Consider the following 15,002-nt stretch of genomic DNA (forward strand, 5'->3'; position numbering starts at 1 on the left):
GCCAGTGCAATTGCTGTCTCCGTGGGGATATAGATTCCTGGTCCTTCCTACTCTGTCATCCACCCAGAATGTTTGTTAAGAGGTTTCAACTTATATGAGGTATTGAATTTTACCCAATGCCTTTTCTGCATCTCTTGATGATCTTGATATTTCTTTTTTTTATCTTTTATGTGATAAACCACATTTTTGAGATTAAACCCTACTTGATCAAGTTTTCAGATTTTTGTTGTTGTTGTTGTTTCCTGCAAAAAGCTTTATTGTTTCCATTTGGCCCGTGGCTTGGGAGAGGACTCAGAGTAGATAAAAAGCTGCCTAGTGGCTGTAGGGAGAGGCTCAGGCATAAGACCTGGCCCCAGGAGGATGCTGGAGGGGCCCCTCAAGGGCTGCTGGGCTTCAGAGGCTCCTAGTTATGCTTGAGGGTCAGCCTTTTGAAGAAATATTTCCCCAGTCAGCCTGCAGAGGTTAGTCAGGTAATTGCCCATCTTGATGAGTTTCACCTCAACTAAGAAGTCATTCTCTAGGACATCACAGAGATGGGGGACTGCACAGGCAGAACCCAGAGCATGCAGATGCCAAAAACAAAAAAAACAACAAACAAAAAAAACCTGGTTCACGTTCTTCTTCTGAACCAGGGTGGCTTCCTGTGGTGTCTAGGGTTTTACCCCACTCATCTTGGGATGGCTTCTGCACATCCTGGAGGGGGGTTTGACTGCTTGCTAAGCTGGTTTTGAATCTTCCAGAGACACTTAGTGCCTTCACGCTTCTCCTCAGCCAACTCATAGAAGAAGAGGCCCATGCCCTACAGAGCCACATGGTCATGGTTGAAATAAAAGCCCATAGAGAGGTAGTTATAGGAAACCTGCAGGTGCATGTTGACCAGGCCATTGATGGGAACCTCTACCTTGGTGGAATAATTTATAATGAATCTGAGAACTCGTGGTTGATAATAAGGAGCTAAGCTCAAAATGGGGTGTTGGCTGGTCCTGGAGGGAGATGGTGGCTCCAATGGTTGCAACTGGAAAAAAGTTTAGAGGGTATTAGAAGGTGGTAAAAGGGGCATCCCTGGGTCTGTTCTGTCCAAACACAGTTGAAGCAACAGACAGATCTATGGGACTGTGATGTGTACCACCAAGATCTCAGTTTTTAAGTGTTATATTCAAATTCCTAAAATTTGCATAGGATTTTAAATTTATGTTTGTGAGTGAGCTTATCTTATAAGTCCTTGGGGTTTGGTATCATGGTTTTACCACATTCATGAAGCAAGCTCTTCCTTACATGCTCTAGAGAGGTAGTATAATTGCAGATCTAGCATCTGATTCTGTCATCTCATCTGTCACCTGACTGCAAAGCCATCTGGGCCTAGTGCTTTCTACTTAGGAAGATTTTAACTTTTTATTCAATTTCCTTAATTGTTATGAGAAAATTTGGACCATCAATCTTAATAAGCTTTTCATATTGAGCTTACAGCTGGTATTAAATCTTAAAAGGGTTAGTTCTATTTTTCACATATTTGTTAACAAGGCTTAGGTGGGAAGCTGGAGACTACAAGTAACTGGATGTCCACGAAGACCTATTAATGCAGAGAGTACAATTTAATCCCAATTGGATAGTCAGAACTGATGGTCCCCTCCTTTGAAGAAAAGCTCCATCTAGTCTTCAAAACTTCCTTCTTTTCACATCTGTGTTGTCTTTCAATGGACCAGGTGATTTGATGCACACAATCCAAGAAACAGAAAGGGAAAGTTCTAGTAGAAAAACAACCATTGCGTTAGAAGTATTTTCAGGAACTCTGGCATGGCAGGAAGAGGCCAAAGTGCTCTGTCCTTTAAGTCCCATGACCTACACTTAATCCCCAGCCCCTTCACATGCTGTTTATATGACCTTGGGCACCTCTGAGCCTCAGCCTCCTCAGCTGTGAGATGGAAGCATGACACAAGTGCCCATCTCAATTAAGGCAGACCACTGAGACTGCCAGATGTTGCCATGTAACCAGTGCTCCAAAGATCACCTGCAAGAGCAGCTAGCTGGGAGCTGGTGGATTAAATCCAGGGTAGTCCTGCTCCACAGGTCTCAGATCCTCCAGCAGGCTGGCCTGGACATGGTCCCATGGCCCTGGCAGCACCACAGGAGGGCAGGTGGAAACACATAGGCCTCTTGGCACCTGACTGGGAGCTAGCTTATCATCACTTCTGCCTTATTCTATTAACCACATTAGAGGCAAGGGACAGGGGAATACCCTTCCCATTTCAGTGGGGGAACTTCAAGTTGCAGGTGAGGCCATGGTTGTTCTTTCTTGCTACTGGGGGGAAGGTAGTATGATGGATTGGATTGTTCCAATAACAGAAATGCTCGTCAGCAGGATAGAGGAATAGTCACCTGTTTATACACAAGTTGGGAAGAATACTACCAAGTATTGTTGAGCTATAACAGAGTTCTAGGGGTTCTGTGTTCCCATCACTCTTCTATTGCTCATCATCACTTTTATTTGGAGATGTTTGATACCTTCTGGTGGTCACAAATGAAGTTAGAGAGTGGGTACACAGGGGAGGTAGTGTAGCTCAGTGATTGAAAGTGCTGTCTTCAGGTCAGAGGGGCTTAATTTTGACACCCCAGCTTTGCAGCCTCTATCTACGGTGTGGCTTTGGGAGTTTCAGTTTCCCCAAGGTTCAGTTTTCCCGGTTTGACCTGAGAGGAAGCTGGGTGTGGCATATAGAAATAGTCCAATTAATAGTTACAGCCACTGTTGCTTCTATGGGGTCCCTCCAGATAACTCCAGGGCCCATGGTAGACATGAGCAATAGCAATTCTCCTATAACACAACCCAAGTCCATCTGTCTGATGTGCAACAATGCCAGTCACCAAGACATCGGGTTTGCAGCAAGGAAATAGTGTATTAGAGAGGCAGCTAAATGAGGAGGCAGGAGGCAAACTTTGAGTCCGCCTGCCTGAAGGGGGAGAGAATCCATTTTTTAATGAACATTGAGCAAAGATGTATGTAACATACATCCCATATTCACTTTGGGTGGAGACAACATCAGAACGAGGCAAAATTCAGCCCTGGTGTCTGGAGGTTATCTTAGAACAAGGAGACAGGGCTACGGGCATGTTCTGAAAGCTTGTATAAATTGGATAGGGTCTTGGGCTTATTACCTAGGTAAGGAATGCAGGTTCTTGCTTGTTCCTAGGTTGGAACCATATCAGTTGACCTTGAGTCTAGGCTTCTGCAGACACAACCAGTACGCTTGTTAGTGGGGTCTGAAAAGAACAAGAGCTAGGGAGACACAGTTTTCTGAAAAACAAGCTTTAAACTTTCTGCTAGTCAACCTTATTAATCCTATGGGCATAGTTTCCCTTCTACATGGGGCTGGGGCTAGGTCAGACTCTGGTGCTGCATAGGGCCATCAGAGTAATCTCCTGTTTCCACTTCCCTCCACTGACAATTCTAATCAAGAACCCACCATGGAACTTATCGCTTATAATATCAGGTCCAGATTTTTCATTCAGTTTGACCTCTGTGCATAAACAATGTTGATAATGTCCAGCAGAGAATGTGCATGTAAAGAAATGAGGTCCTTTTGTTCTTCATAAAGCCAATCCATCACAAGTAATGCCTTAAGTAGATTGGTAACAATATAATGAAGTTGATAGTTTGCATACATACCTTAATTTATAATGTTGACCACTTGTATTACATTGAGTATGAAACAGAGCTGGCAAGGAGTGGGACAGAGAACTTTACGCTGGCTGCCATCCTTTGTAACTCTTCCTACAAGTGAGGCCTTGCAGCACACTATCGGAGCCTGAGGAGTTCTCTTGGCCCCTGACCTTCCTAGGTCTTTGAATGCTGCATCAACATGGCTTCACAAATCTTGGCTCTCATGTAAACAAGGCTGTGGGCAGGAAAGGTAGGGACTGTTGTTTTTATATCTGGTTACAAAAAACTGGCACCTTCAAAGTTTGCTATGGGTCTCATTATTAACAGGCAGATGTTGATGGCTTCAGATGCTCAAAGTCCAGCACTAAAGGGCAAGGGCAACAGCCTCCTCCATGTCTCTAGTCAGGTGGTGGTTACCACTAAGATTCTTTCTCCCCTCCCCTCTCTTTCCCCACTGTCTCTCCCTTCCTCTCTCATTCTCTCTTATAAAATAGCTTTATTGAGATGCCATTTATATAGCATACAATTCACTCACTGACAATTCAATTTTTTTTTTTTTTTGGTATGTTACATTGTTAAAAATTTTAGTAAAATCTATACAACATAAATTTTACCATTTTAAACATTTTAAATGTACAATTCAGCATTAATCACATTCACAATTCTACACCATTCCTACAATTCTTTCATCATCCCAAACATAAAGTCTGTAACTCCTCAGCAGTGACTCTGCTCTCTTCCCCGAGCCCCTGGCAACTTTTCATTAACTTTCTGTCTCTACAAACCTGCCTACTCCAGATCCATGGTATAAGTGGAGTCTGGAAAATATTAGTCCCTTTGTGTCTGGCTTATTTCAGTTAGCATAGTGTTTTTGAGGTACACACATGTTGCAGGATGGATCAGAACCTTGCTCCTTTTTGTGGCTCAATGATATTACATTGCATGTAAATACCATTTTGTTCTACTGAAGAATTGTTTCTATTTTTCAGTTACTGTGAATGATGCTGCTATAAATATGGAGGCACAAATATCTGCTTGAATCCAGGTTTTCAGTTCTTTTCCACATATACTTACAATGGAATTGTTGGGTTACATGTAATTCTACTTTTGATTTTTTGAGGAATGGCCAGACTGTTTTCCATGGCAGCTGCACAATCTTACATTGCCTCTAGCAGTGCACAAGGGCCCCAGTTTTCCCATGTTCTCACTGACACTTGTTGTTTTCTGTTTCTTTAATTATTTAATAATAGCCATCCCAATGGGTATGAAGTCATATCTTGTTGTGGTTTTGATTTCCATTTCTCTAATGATTAGCAGTGTTAAACATCTTTTTATCTTTTCTGTTTATTGACTCTGTATGATTTCTTTGGAGCAATGTCTATTCAAGTACTTTGTTCATTATTATTATTATTATTATTATTATTATTTTATTTTTATTTTTTTCTGGAGCATCTGGGTGGCTCCGTTGGTTGAGCATCTGATTCTTGATTTCGGCTCAGGTCTAGATCTCAGAGTCCTGAGATCCAACCTGGTATTGGGCTCTCTGCTTAATGCAGAGTCTGCTTGAGATTCTCTCTTTCTTCCTCTCCCTCTGCCTCTCCCTCACTCATGCTCTCTCATGTGCTTGCTCTCTCTAAAATGAGTAAATAAAATCTTAATTTTTTTCTTGTTGAATTGTAGGAGTTCTTTATATATTTTGGATGTTAATTTCTTATCAGGTGTGTGACTTGCAAATATTTCTCCCATTCTGTGAGTTGCCCCTTTATTTTGTTGATCGTGCCTTTTGATGCATGAAAACTTATTTTTGACTAAGTCCAACCTAGCTATATTGTTGTTCTTATTGTTGTTTTGTCTTTGGGGTCATATATAAGACATTGTTGTGAAATCCAATGTGATGAAGATTTCCCCTTATGTTTTCTTCTAAGGATTTTATAGTTTTAGGTTTTGCACTTGGGTCCTGAATCCATTTTAAGTTAATTTTTGTAGATTGTGTGAGGTAGGGGTCCCCTTCATTCTCTGGCATTTACATATCACTGTCCACGTTTGATAGGAAGGAAGGAGAAGATGTGAGGAGTCATATTCTCTGGCACTTAGTGAATCTTTGTGAGGTTTTTCTATCCATTCTGGGCTTGGCTAGCACCTTGTTTGACTCCAGTTGTGTGTCATGTGTCAAAACCTATTCTAAGGTTTTGTCACCCACATGTTTTCTGTCTCTACTCAAGTTACCTCCCAGACTCCAGGACTCAAGGCTAGGGGATGGGGTAAAGTCCTGGATACCAACATGTTTGTCCTTAAAAACGTGGTGAGGACGAAACAGCGCTAATCAGTGGCTTCCAGGGGATGGGGCTGGGACTGGGGCTGACCCCAAAATGGCAGCATGTGGAAGTTCTTTGGGTGACGAGATTATTCTGAATTTTTATTGTTGAGGTGGTTCCATGACTGTGTGTGGTTGACCAAACTCATGGAATTGTAATCCAAAACCATGACTTTCACTGTATGTTAATATAAGCCATGGACATAAAAGAGTGAATGATGTGCTGTTGAGAGGCAGCAGAGCAAGGGGTGAGAACAACCTCTGGAGGCGGACTGTCTAGGTTCAAGTCCAGGCTTCTGACTTCCCAGCTTTGTGATTTTGGCAACCCTGGAGTGCCCAGGATTCCTCTTCTGTAAGAGGAGAGTGGTGGGCATTATTGCATGGAGTGGAATGAGGATTGAACTTTTGTGGCCATGCAGACCTCGTGCGAGAGTTTGGTGTGCCATATAAGGGATCGCTATCGTCACAGGCACTTTTGCCCAAGGTTGGGTTTGGGTCCATGGTGGTGGGGGAAGAGCTGATGGGGTGAAAGGTTCTGGTCCCTGTAAAGTACTCTGCTGTCATGGTTTTATTTGTTCGTGTCACACTGTAGTGTACTACAACCACGGTTTGAGTGGGATGCTCTGTGTCTCCTACAGCATCTCGTGTGTCCTGGACACGTGGCCTGAGGAAGAAGCTGGGTGGGGCTGGGTTGTCCCTCTTGAGCCCCGGGGGTGGCAGGCTGCCTCGGATGGCTGCAGCCCTGACCCCCAGCCATTGGGGGGCCTTTGCCCCATGGCCCCAGTTTGGTGGGACTCTTTCTGGATGTCAGTGCTGCTTTCTTTATAGTGTAATCTCTTTTGCTGCTCATTGGTCCCAAGGAAGAGAGAATGAGGCAAAGGAAGTAAGAGCGGTTACCTCAACTTGGAAAAGCTTCACTCTGCTTTCTGTTGTCCCAGGGGCTGCTCCATCCAAGGAAATGAAATACAGTGTGTTCTGGCCCAATAAGAGCTGTTCCTTATGGGTGTTCCTGGTTAAGGGGCAGGAAGCCAGCCTCCCCTCCCGCTATGGGTGTGACTGCGAAGTTCTTTCCAGTTGCCTTGTTTCAGATTGACCCCCTCCCTGTGGTTGGACCCAGGCCTCTCTGGGTCCTTCCAGGCACGCTCGCCCCCAGCTGCCTGTATTTTGGGATGCAGCTCCCCACCCTCAGTTGCATCTACCAACGCATTTCCATCTGCTTTCTGTCTCCCAGAAATTGATTGAAACCTCGTGCCTGCTTGCTGACAGTCTGCTTCCAATTCTTTTTGTGGTAACAGGTTTATTCCCTTTTAAATTTATCTTCTGGCTTGGAAGGGAGGAGAAACAAGTGTGTATGGTAAGCCTGGGATGGGAGTAGCCCCCTTAAATGGCAAATATACATGGGAGTCAGTAAGCAGGCAGTCATTGCATTCTAGCTTGAATTCTGCTCAGGGTGTCCTTGAAAGGGCATTTTGGAACATGGAGATCTAGAGAGGGCCAGTTGTATGTGACTAGGAAGGCAGGCATCAGCATGAGGACAGTGAGGAGAGCACTGGGAGCACTGGGAGCACGGAGAGGTGGGGGTGGTGCCCAATGCAAGAGCAGCAGATGAGACCTAGGATTGTCTTGTAAAGGATACCTGGAACTGGCTCTGTTCTCTGTGGGACCTTGGGGGACAGCCTTGCAATGGAGCTGTTGACACGGTGTTTGGGGGGGTGTTCTAGGGGACCTTTTGACCAGATATCAAGGCATTTTCTTTTTCTTCTTGCCAGGTCCCCAACTGATGCATAAATTGATTCTATGAGATGAAACACAGAAGGTTTAGAACTCTAACAAGCAAATGTCATCCAGAAAAGTTTTCACCCAAGCCCTTTGTTCAAGAGAGCAAAAGGTAACATGATTCTCATGCTAGATCCTCACAGTGAGGTTTTTTACAAAAGCCATGGGCAAACACTTGGGATCCTTGGTGGGGGCTTCTTTGCTGTCCTAGAGCAGGAATGAGGGCAGAGTGAGTGAGTAAGGCTGGAGGAGAAGGGTTGTGCGGGCAGTCTATAGGCTTGGAGGAGAAGTGCCTTCTGCTGGGAGGGATGGCCTGGTCACCAGGCAGGATGTCCCTCCTTCTTGCCTGAATGACTGGGACTAATTACCAACCCTCCAGGGTACACTACCAGACAAAAGGAGCCAAGGGCACCACGCTGTCCCCTCTCATGGGGCTCCCCAGGCCATACTGTGACCTAAGCCTAGGCAATTACCTCCAATAACACGGAGTTGCCCCCCCCTCCACACTTCCAGTAGGAGCTGTCTCTGCTGGGCCTCAGACAGTCCTGATGCCTTGTAGGGAGTGAATTTCATGTAACGTGAATCATAACTCCATAAAAAATTGTTTCAGAAAAAATATTTTTAAAAAATAAGCTGTGAGATATCTAGCTTATGAACTAGGTGTTAGAATCCAATGCCTTTCTACTAGGAAGACTTTGCAGGTATATCCATGGATCAGGGCATGGCCCGCTGCCAGCTGCATGTGGGCCTGCCTGTGGGAAGAGGAGCTGGAGGTGTAGCTTCTGCCAACAGCCCAAGCTGACCCTTCCTCTGGAACCAGGTATGGATCTTGGGAGCAGTTTGCCTAGCCACGTCTGCTGGGTTGGGGTGAGGGAGAGGATGAGATGAGTAGGGAAAAGCAGGAAAGCTCAAGGCCCTGCAAGGCTGGCGATTATTTGTTGTTGTTGTTGTTTTGTTTATTTTTAAGATTTATTTATTAGAGAGAGAGAGAGAGAGAGGGAACACAAGCAGGGGGAGTGGGAGAGGAAGTAGGCATCCCAGTGAGCAAGGAGCCCTATGCAGGGCTCAATCCCCGGACTCCAGGATCATGACCGGAGCTGAAGGCAGATGTTTCATGACTGAGCCACCTAGGCCTACCACAGGAGATGATTTTGAAGGCACGGTGGCCGTGCCCTCTGGCAACTGAGGCCTAGCAAAGGCCTAGCATGGCAGGTGAGATTGGCAGCTACTCCTCTGTGCGGGGCACTGCGGGGCAGGGGTTGCTGTGTAGAGCCAGGAGGGTGCATTGGAGCAGAAGCCTGCGGTCAGAAGAGACTCACTCTGGGCAGAGATGAATGAAGCCATTGAGATGTTCAGTCTGGCCACAGCAGCCAGGCCCTGGGAGAACAAGGTTGGTAAGATCTAGGTGGGGCTTTAGCAGCCCAGAGTGGCCTGAAGCTGAGGACAGAACGTCTAACCAAAGGAGAGTAGAAATGCTGGATGGGGACCAGGATGGAGAGGATCCCTTCCACGGAGAGGAAGGGAAGGGGAGTGCTGCAGGTTTGAGGACATGATCTGTGGTAGTCCATAACGTTGGGGTCCCCAGTGAACCAAGCCTGCTGGTATACATGGCCTGTGCAATCCCCTGCCCTGGGACTTGGTTTAACTAATAAACTGCAGAGGAAGTAGCACTGTGCCAGTTCCAGGCCTAACTGCAAGGAGGCCTGACAGCCTCAGATTTGTGCTCAGGATCCCAGAGACCGTCGGAGGAAGCAAGGTCCAGCCGTCTCCACATCCAGCTGAGTCCAGTTCCCAGCTGGTCCTTCAGCCGAGGGTAGCCACACAGGTGACCTCTGGGGAGGCCAGCAGGCCTGCCCTATGGAAATTCACAGTGCCTGGCTAGAGAAGATGTAATAAACACAGGCCTCTCTGGATGAGACTAGTTCAAAAGCTAAGGAGGAGTATCTAGAAAACTGGGCTTCCTTCGCAGTTTCTGGCTGGAAACAGCCAGATCCTTTGTGTCTCAGTGCACTGAGCCGACGGCAAATGCTTGACTTAGGAGAAACATTCACCTTTGGAGGTCATGCACTCCTCACGCTCCCTTTCTGCACGCCTGTCGTGAGCACAGCTTGCTCTAGCCACATGGTACTCCCTATGCCACCACCTTGATTATTACAGCTTCACGTTCCTTCTTGTTTTTCTTATTGCCTTGTTGAAATGATAACATTCACCATAAACGTGGAGACATTCTGGCTCAGGACCTTTTGCCCCTAGGGTCCCTAGGCCCTCTCCTTTCTCCTACTAAGTTGTCTGGAGTGATCTTTTCATTTGCAGCTTTAGGGTTTGCTGGCCAAACCCGACACTAACCAGATCAGCTTGCAGAGTAATCACACCAATGCTTGAAGTCACTGAGTTCTGGGCTTGCTAGAACTGCCCACTGCAGGTTTACCCCCTGACTCCCGACTGCTGGGCAGAGGCTGCTCATTGTTTTTCTTCCTGCTCTGGACAGGACTGGTCCAGGGGCTGGGAAGGGGTGATGCCTCAGGTCAGAGAATCAGTGAGAGACCAGCTGGTAGGCTGCCTGTGGAAGATACTTGAGCTCAGACTGCATCTCTGGGATGGGACTGCTGTGCCCATGATGTCCAGGTTGGGCGCAGCTCCCAGCTGGTGCTAATCCCTTGAAGATCAGCTGACTTTTCTCCCAGACTATGGTTCAATCTACAGAGTCATTCCAAGTCATCCAAAGTGCAGGGCAAATATTACCTGCCCTAAGGTATGTGTCATCCTGTTCCTCACTGAATCAGCTTCAAGCCCAATGTCTGGCTCAGCTATCCTCGACATGAGTAAGTAGGCAAGTGGGGGCCTTCTGCAGCGGCTTCAATGGCTGGATCCCTCCTCAGCTATTCCACAGGCCCTGAGCTGTTCTCTCTAGCCAGACTGCATGTATTGAGAGGCCAGGACCAGATCTTGAATCATTTCCCACTGCAGGGTCTGGAAGGGCGCCTTACACACAGGAGGTGAGCTCGTGGCTAAAGAAAGTGCAGATGGGAAGAGCAGGTGCTGGGCAGGAAATGCAGAGCCCTGAGTCTCTGCAGGAAACAGGACTGTGGATGCTTCTCCTGGAGAAGGGACAGCTCGAGTGCAGGCAAGATGGGAGCTGCCTTTATCTCCTGCAGGCACAGATAGTCCCATGTTTGTTTTGCATGGATAATTCTGATTTATTTAAAATTTAGCTGTTATGACAGAGGGATACTCATAATCTCACCTTAAATGTCTCTCTCTAGGTTCTCTTTCAACAGTGGAGCAGGGAGGGAGGGTGAGAGGACTGTGTGGACAGATCAGTGATGATCTCATGGCAGAAGAAGGGCTTTTATGGGTTGTGGAGACCACACTACAGAGTTCACAGCTTTTTGTTATCGGTGGTCCTTGACCTCCACCTGCTTTGCCTCCCCCTTCACTGGCCCCAGCCCCACCTCCCCCAACACTTCCACTCTGATGAAAACTTGGGGGGTGGGCAAGATTGTTTCATGTGTTTCTAATGTGCACATTTGGAAGTGTACTCCCCATCTTCCTTTTCTTACCTTTGCTCTTGACACAATGTTCTTCAGACCTACCCACAGTACTTCCTGTACATCTGAACTTGCTTTGTACAGCTGTTTTTAGGTGCATTAAAGATGGTCAGTTAATTCTTCCCACTGCGATGGTGGCTGACGGATTGCCCTGAATTCTATCATGATGCCTCGAGGAACACCCTCATGTTTCCTCATGGATACCAGGAGTGGAGACTGGGTCATTGCCACTTTTCCTCCCACCCCCAGACTTATCACTAAGTATTTCATATTTTTTGATACCCATATGGTTATATTTTCTTGCTTTTTTACATGCTTGGTAATTCTTGATTGGATGTCCTGTGTTGCAAATTTTACCTTGGTGGGTGCAGATATTTTTGTATTTCTATAAATGCTTTTAAGGTTTTCTTTGGATACAATTAAGTCATTTAGAAAGTGTTTGATCCATTTAGGTTTCACTTTCAAACATTGTTAAAGGGAATAAGAGTGCCTTTACTCTTGGGCTAGGGGTCCTGGTGAATGAGGCCAGGTTCTTCTGAGCACTCCCTCTGGTGCACTGTGAATTATGAGGTTCCCAGGATGGCTAGTGGAAGCATGCATAGCTCTCCTGTGTCAGTGCCTGTGACGCCCTCTCTGCCTTTTGGGCCCATCTTTTCTGGGTTTGGGTTGTTTTCCCACATGCATTTGCTCAGCTTCTCTCTCCTGAGGACTAGGGACTCTGCAGATCTCTGATGGCCTCTGCACCGCTCTCTCCTCACTGAGCTTCAGTCTGCAGGCTCCCCTGGCACAGAGTTATTTCCTATCTCAGCCACTGGGTCTTTTGCTGCCTGATGCTCAAGTCTTACAAATAGCTATTTCATGTATCTTGTCCTATTTTTTCCCTTGTTTCAGACGTGTGTGCAAGAACAACTTTTCTTTTGCAACAATTTTAGATTACAGAAGAATTGCAAAGATAGTTCAGAGAATTTCTATACTCCCCACTCAGTTACCTCTAATGTTAATATCTTAAATTGCCATGGTACATTGGTTCAAACTAAGACCGTCATGTCCATCAGTACATCTCTATTAACTAAACTCCAGAAACTGAATACACAACTAAACCACTCTCGATTCCTGCCTCTCAGAAATGGTGTGACATACTACATGTGTGATATGTTAAGCCATTAATGTTGGGGCAAAATCGTTACACAGCACTAGCTAACCTACAGATATACCTAATCCATACCCTCCTCTAAGCCTTTGCATACGCTGTTCCCTCCATCTGTGCTTCCCATTCTCTTCTATTCTCATCTGCCAATTCACCCACCATTCAAGGTACTCTAGGGAAGCATGGGACAGCCACCCAGTGAGGTCGCTTCGCAAAGCCCCTGGTCCAGCAGGGCTAGCAGCTGGGCTAGCAGCTGTTCCATTTATAGGCGTCTGCCTGAAGAAGGGACAGAAGCTACTGGGACCATGAGATGAGTGAGGATCACCACCAGACTGAATGGAGCAGTCTGAGGCCTTCCATGTGTCACTGTGCTTTCCAAGAAGGAAGACGGAGTCACTGGAGAAGGAGCCAGAGGTGGCAGAGGTCAGGGCTGTCTTTCTTTTCTGATTTTGCACCCAGACCCGTGTCCCCACATTCTCCTCTGTCCTAATCATATGACTTGTCCCTTTCCCAGAAATGACCTTTCTCTGAAAAGACATCTTTCAACCTGCCTTCTCTCCAACTCCTCTTTTTGGGCAACAAAAATGAGATTATATTCTGCAATTTGCTTTTTTCCACTTCACAACACACCATCTAAATCTTTCATGTTTGTATAAGTGTCAATCCTGTCTTTTTTTTTTTTTTAAGAGAGAGAACTGGGGGGAAGTGGAACAGAAAGAGAGAATCTCAAGCAACCACAGAGCCCAACACTCTGAGATCATGACCTGAGCCAAAATGAGAGTCAGATGCTTAACCCTCTGAGCCACCCAGGGAACCCCCTCCCATCTTTTAAAAAAACAAACAAACCAGCTTTACTGAAATATAACTGACATATAATAAGCTTTATATACTTAAGATGTGCGATCCCCTTTTTACAAATCATCTCCACCATTTTAAAGTGTACAAGTACTTCAGCATTATTGACTGTATCTTGTCCATCTATTTTTATTTCACTGACTTACTCTCTCATTTTTATTATTTCCTTCCATTTTGGGGGCATTTATCCTTTGCTCTCAACTTCCTAAGTGAGATACTTAGCTAATAACCCCCTAAACATTTAAGGTATAAGTTTCTCATAAGTGTCACTTTGCCTTCATGCTGCAGGACTTGCTGTGCAGTGTTTTCATTATTTTCCAATGTGAAATGATTTTTTAGGTCCATAATGATGTCTTCTTGCACTGATTTATTACTTCCTTTTTCCATGAGTCATTTAGAAGATATTTTAAAATTTCCAAACATATGGCGCTGTTTTGGATATCTTTTTTTTTTTCAATTCATATCACACATAATGATGCACATTCCGAACATACATAAATCTTCTAACAAGCTAGAAAAAAATAGATTGGCAATATCGTAAAGACATGGACAGTGGGTTTGAAGTGATGACTCGTGGAAGAGGAAAGCTAGTACACATGTGAACAGGTAGTTGACTTTGTGAGTCATCAGGTAATGCCAATAAACTCTCAAAAAGCACATTCATCTCATCCGATTTGCAGAAATAAGTGGTTAATATAAAGTATTGACAAGGATAAAGGCAAATGGAAATTCTTACACATGTTACAAATGCTTGGAAGAACAATTTGGCAATCTGAACTAATTCATTGACTTGTGTTATTTAAAACCGTATTACTTAATTCCAAACATATGGAAATTTTCTATTTATTTTTAAATGATTTTTTTCTAGCTTGCTTTCATAAGTAGATGTACCCCATTTGATTTCAGTCCTTTGAACTTTGTTGAGGTTGAGTCCCACTTTGTGCCCCTGCATGATTTGTTTTTGTAAAGACTGTATATGCACTTGGAAACAACGCATATGTTACAGTTATTGAGAATCAGGTCAAGTTTGTTTATTGTGTTGTGTCTTCTAAGTCCATACTTACTTTGGGTGGGGGTGCTGCTCATTCTACCAGTTATTGTGTAAGATAATTTAATATCTCTCTCTATGATTGTGGATTTCTCTATTCTTCAGTACCAACCATTTTTACTTTATGTGTCTTGAGGCTATGTTATTATGTGTTGGAAGTGTAGGACTGTTGTACTTTCCATTTGGTGGGCAACTTTGATCATCCTGGCATGTCTCTTATCTGTACTACTTCTCCAGTCTGATAGTAGTACTTCTGTACCAGCTTTCTTTCTGTTAGTATTTGCCTAATGAGTTTCTTCTATCATCTCAGTTTCAACTTTTCAGCAGTCTTCTATTTTAGTGTGTCCTTTGTATTTTATTCTTCCACTAATTATTTGATTAGTTTCAATCACTAAATATTTGCTGATGACTGCCATGACAAATACGTACTTGGGAGATGGGAGAAAGCAGGTATGCAGTTCCTTTGCTTGATGTGTGGCTGATACACCATCATGGGACTTCTGGCCAAGGCTTACATGATTTAAAAAAAAAAAAATAAGATTTTATTTATTTATTTTAGAGAGAGAGAAGGAGAGTGCACCAGGGAGCAGGGAGTGGGGTGGGGAGGGATAAAGGTGTAGGGAGAAGGAGAACTCTGTCCTGAGCTCAGAGCCTGAGCC

General features: G+C 44.9%; 1 pseudogene; it reads right to left on the reverse strand.

Annotated features, from left to right (window-relative positions):
• Window positions 1-403: 403 nt before the first annotated feature.
• The window catches only part of LOC132022392 (ferritin light chain-like), a 28,132-nt pseudogene continuing 13,533 nt past the window's right edge, over window positions 404-15,002 (reverse strand).

The sequence above is a fragment of the Mustela nigripes genome, chromosome 7 (assembly GCF_022355385.1).
Source record: "Mustela nigripes isolate SB6536 chromosome 7, MUSNIG.SB6536, whole genome shotgun sequence".
Lineage (NCBI taxonomy): Eukaryota > Metazoa > Chordata > Mammalia > Carnivora > Mustelidae > Mustela > Mustela nigripes.